Raw genomic sequence first — 6000 nt, 5'->3', positions numbered from 1 at the left:
TATCAATTACACATGATAATAGTTGGCCAGAATACCTGTCAAACTGATGCAGTACTGCTAGTTTATCTTTTTATTACTTCAAAAATTGAAAACGTACTTTACCCACGCGCACTCTGCCCTCTACTCTAATGTTAGTCGTGAAATTCGAAGGCATCATCTGTGGAAGTCGGGCCTATTGCAGAAAGAAAAATTCTAATTTTGCGGAGCAAAAGAAGAAGAACAGACCTAGTGTCGGAAACTTCAAAATGGCATGCACTGTAAAAGTGTTGATATTTCTTGATATTAAGATTATTCGAGAAATCTAAAATGTTTCTAACAATATAAATATCAAAATGCTTCAAACTATCATAAACTTGTTTAAAAATATGCGGCATGTAACACCTTTTAAAGTTGCATATTCCGTTGATTTTAATAATCATCTACATGAAAAATAAACCAAAAATTTTACCGTGCAACAAGTGATTTGACGTTTGCGGAACAGTTTCCGACAGTCGACCGTCGGACCCCGGTTCGAATTTTTCAATCTTCTCGCAATACTACGGCTTCAAAAGAAATAACATGGTCAAAATAGATTCACTCCCGAAATGCGTCATGTACCGAACGCTAATAAGACTGGTAGTCCTCACGGGACGAACTCGGACCATGCTCGAAGAGGAATTGCAGCACTCGGAGTGTTAGGACAACTTTGGCGGTGTGCAGAGGACGGTGTGCGGCTCGTCCAGTTCTACGCGAACCAGTATCCAGAAGGTAACCAAAGCCGGAAAGTACGTTGGACAGGGGCTGTTGCAAGAATGCCGGACAGCAACCGCAAAGATGGTGTTCGCTTCCGATCCGGCAGGCACACGAAGGCGTGGAAGCAGGAAGAGGTGGGCGGACCAGGTGTAGAATGAGCGGGCGTGTGGCGCAAACGTGGATGGAGATGTGGCCGGACCGTGTATTGTATGCGTCAAATTGTTGATTCAGTGTTATCTGTTTAGATGTTATCAAATAAATGAAATGAAAAAATTTTGAGCTTCGATATTCAGCTTTCACGTAAAATTAGAATTTTTTCTTTTCTCGCAATATTGCGAGTAAAAGAGAAAATTTAATTGCAGAGCTAAAGAAGAAGAAGTCGACTGAGTCAAACTTTTCAAATGGTATGCACTGTACGAAAAGTGTTGATATTTTGATATTAAGATTATTCGAGAAATCTAAATGTCAAATCATAATTATGACAAAATGTCAAACTACATAAAACTTGTTTAAAAAATATGTTCAACACCTTTAAGTGTATATTCCTTATTTAATAATAACATTATGAAAAATAACCAAAAAATTTTTATGAACAAGAACTAAACAGCTTTCAATATAGCGAATCAATCTCTCGCAAAATATATATAAAATAACAAAACACCTTGCATCATACACAACAAATTGGAAAATTTTGACAGATGTATTACGTATACACTGAAACGAAAGCATGGGCGGGATTTTACTGCGATCAAGCGAATAATAAAAAGATTTAAAAAAAATTCAAAAGATCCCGCATAATTAAAAAACGGTTTGTAATATTATTTACTATGGATATGAAATAAGGAAATTGTTAATATTTATATCATTGTCGATTTACAATGGTAGCTATATGATGATCTTGAACTAATATTATACAAAACTTCTAGTCTACGATGCCATGTGCAATAATTTCACAATATATTGTATTTTTACAATTTCTTATTTTCCATTCATTGGAGAAAAACGATGATAAAGTTTAAATGTCTTATAAGAGATAGTAACGATATGGATATTGCTATGATAATGTATCCTCTAAAGGCTTTCCATTATGCTGCCGTATGCTGCGATTACAAAAGACATTGAGAATCTATCTCTCCAATGATATACAAAGATAATCATTCAAGTTTTGAATCAGTGTGTGTTTGTTTTTACAATGCCTAAAGAATATATTTTCTGAGCAGCTGCATGTTTTTTTTTCAATGGAGTAAATGCTGGTTCAGGAGAACCAGCTAGTTTTGTTTAGTGTTGAATATAATATTTCTCGCACCGAAAAATTTAAAGGTGATAACGCAATTGCTTAAATGCAAATTTTACTAGCTCTTCCATATTTGACATCTTTTTACAGTTACCAATAGTTCCTGTCTTAACGCATTGCAGCTGACCTTCAACCTCGCTTGAAACCTTGGACAAAATTGATTTGATTATTTAAGCATGATTGTTCATCGTAAGTTTTGTTACATATATTATACCTACATATTGATAAGTGGTGTTTTTTCTTGCCTTTATTAAGTCAATGTGGATTTCTATCTGCACTCGGCTTTACGGATGCGGATTCCGGATGCCGGATGAATTTTGTCTCATCCCAATCCAATCGCTATGGATTCATCATTACACCATACACGAAGAGCTAAATAGTTAAATCTAATAAACTTCATAATACCAATACACACAAAAAAATCGTTGGTAAAATTAAAGAAACGTTAAAATTGAGAAAAAACTAAGTGATTTTCAGAAAGTATAGATTTTAAATCTACCAATAAAAATTGTCACCTCGATAACAACGTCAACAAGACCCGATTTTCAAAATAACATTTTCCTCTCAAAACTAAATGTGTGACATTAGAATCAACTAATGAGCTGTCAATAACGGAGTGTGCTTTAATGCAACAATTGGGATTTTTTCAATTTTACTTTACAAAGATTTATATATTCTAAATTAATATTATTTTCTTTTATTTAAGCCCTTTTTTATATTTGATAGAATGTTATTCATAATAGCAGCTGTTGGTTCTGTTGTTCCATGGAATCCCGCGCGCTGCACTGGAAACCGAGCTTTGCCGAACTGAGGTACCTGTCGAGAACCAGCAGCAGCAATTGCAATCGACCGACGACGAAACCACTATCTAAGGGATGAACTTATTTAGAATGAAAACACCCAGAAGTTCTGGACCGAAAATATATAAACCTCACTACTCCTGCACAACACACGGATTTGAAACACCATACCCGCCCGTCTATGGCAGCAAAATGCCTCTTCCTTTCGTGACCTGCAAAATAGTTTTATATCGCAATATATCGAAAAATTAATGAATAAAATTAAACTTACATGATTGTGATGTTGGAAATTATCTTTTCTTCTAAACTGTCACTGACAGATAGTCGTGAGCTGCCAGTTGCATTGTTTTATTCTGTAGTGTTCAAAAATGTGAAATGTTGAGGTTGATTTGATTATTCTCAACATTTTGTTCTGAGAAGTTTGACGTTAAAATCAGAACTTTGAACTGGAAAAATCTTCAAATCAATTAATTTTGCAATTCACTGAAAAGTTTTAGCCTTTAAAAATACCAAATTTCTCGTGTTCTTAAAATAAAATTAGAAAATGTTGGAATCCCAACTTTTTTCTCTGTATATACTATGATTGATAATACACATATGTGTTTTAAATAATAATAAGAAAATACCATTGCTCTTTCTACTAGTAGAAGATAGGGATACTGCTGAGTTTTTTCTTGTATCATTACATTGTATATATGGCAACTCATATTGTTTCCATATAGAACAAGGATTGTAACTGAACCATACCATACAATGTGGAGCAAAAATGTATTGAAAATAGCCTTTTTATATGGTAATTATAATAACGCCTATTACCCACGTTGTTGATTTTCCAACAGCATACCATATTTTGAAGACCATTTATGATGAGGTTGGTTTATCTTTAATATCAACAGTAATCAGAACAGTAGGGGTAATGTTATTTGTTGTCATGAATGATCTGACAAATGTTATGGTTATGGTTCAAGATTATGCGGATTTCAAATGATTGAAAAGATTCTGAAAAACTCGAAAATGAAAACGAATCAAATGATTCAAGTGTTCATCCTGATTTATCCGGTATTTTCCATGCAGTAGATTTAGTTTTCTATACAAATGTTAATCATTATTACTGCAAAGCATACATGGTGGCTTTAAAAGAATATCAGCTTCAAATTGAGTAACAGACATGTTGTAAAACTCCAGGTATTATTGTTATTGATTTCACCAAAACGCTGCAAATGATAGCTCTAAATTTGTTTCTTTATTCGGCTTGTATCACAGGGCTGATCAGCTTTCCATCAAAGCGTTATATACAGATATACAGCTTCTTTCACTGCCTGAAGTTTATACTGCCAATAAGCATTTGAAAACACATATAAGCTTATCAGCACTGAAAAGCTGATTTACGGTTTAAATAAGGCTATTAAGTGCTTAATGGTTAGCTGGGCCATTACTCGTTAGTCACATGTAAGCGTGTACACTAAATCGATTCCCGCCATGATTTGACGTCTGTTTGTTTTCAGATTGAGCACTCACACAAAATATTATACACGGAAAATCAAACTTTTGAGTGTATTGAGTGTGAGAAAAGATAACTATGAGAAAAAATCTCGTAAAACTCTTAAAGTGCAAAAGCGCAATATCCCGTTTAATTCCACCACTTGATTGTAACTTCCAAAATACGTATTTCGACCTCAACAGCAACCTTACTTGCAGTATATATACAACTGTGAACTGAGTCCACACACATTTTGATTCTTGAAACGTCGATATTCGTCGTTGTCAAAAGTGCATGATTTTTCAATAATTTTCTAATTCATGTACCTTATGAACTCTCGCTTAACTTTTCAAAAGGTCCTAAGTAACATTTTTTTCATGATTTAATTTGAATATTGCAATCAACATATTTCATGTTAATCTGTTGATTGCAATATTCAAATTAAATCATTAAAAAAATGTTACTTAGGACCTTTTGAAAAGTTAAGCGAGAACTCCATTATTTAAAGACAAATACAAGCAGACCCCACACGACGGAAAAAGTTTGACAAACTCTTGATTATTGAAGAAAAAGATTGATCGTGTGAGTGCGAACCCAAAATATTGAAGTAAATATTGAGGGAAATCAGAAAAGTTTGATATTCTTTTCAATATTTCCCCTCATCTCCCCCCGCAGTTTGCCCACAGGAGTCGATGACGGTTGAGTGTGTGCGTGTTTTGTGCGTTATACCGCTATTTGATTCATATTATTTCAAGAAAAAAATGAGTTTTTCTTCAGCTACGGCCATGCCGGCTAATCAGTGAAAATATTGAAGAAAAGTTTGATGAAAAGTTTGACGAAAAAAGTATTGTCAATATATGCCTCGTGTAAGGTCTGCTACAGACATTTTGCTGAGATTAATTCGCGAAGTCGAAGCAAAATTCTTCACACAAACAATGACAGTTCTTTATGGGTTTTTACAGTAGAGCAACAGAGAGGAGGAGATGGCGGCCATGTTTCACTCAAACTCTGACAGATAGCAATGGGATTTCCCATGGACTAAACCACGATGACGTCACGCGTCGATTTTCAGTAAGAAGAAAACCTCATCTGAGGGCAAAGTTTACAAAAAATGAACATCAACGTGAACATCCGGTGAACTAAAATCTCCGAATTCACTCAAATGTTCATCGGCCCGCAGCGGATGTCATTTTTTCGAGCGAAAAGAAGAAGAATCGTGGAAAAAGAAGACGCTCGTGGTTAAGTCCATTAGGTTCTGCAGCATGACGTCACGAATGAATTCGGTCCTCGTCAAATGAACTTTTTTGACAGTTCAGTAGTACTTTCCACTGACTCCGACAATTAGGTTCTGCAGCATGACGTCACGAATGAATTCGGTCCTCGTCGAATGAACTTTTTTGACAGTTCAGTAGTACTTTCCACTGACTCCGACAAGGATCGAGTTCGTGATTGGTTGGCTGCCCCCTAGTCCAACGCGAAGTACTACTAATCAGTCATCAGTTTGAGGTTAGATACAGACGCTGCAGAACCTAATGTTCGAGTTCGTGATTGGTTGGCTGCCCCCGAGTCCAACGCGAAGTACTACTAATCTGTCATCAGTTTGAGGTTAGATACAGATGCTGCAGAACCTAATAGGAGGGAAAAGCCAGAATTTGCTTCGACTTCGCGAATACAGACTTCTAAAAATTGTATTA

The sequence above is a fragment of the Armigeres subalbatus genome, chromosome 1 (assembly GCF_024139115.2).
Source record: "Armigeres subalbatus isolate Guangzhou_Male chromosome 1, GZ_Asu_2, whole genome shotgun sequence".
Lineage (NCBI taxonomy): Eukaryota > Metazoa > Arthropoda > Insecta > Diptera > Culicidae > Armigeres > Armigeres subalbatus.
The sequence above is the reverse complement of the archived record's forward strand: the minus strand, read 5'-3'. Positions refer to the sequence as shown.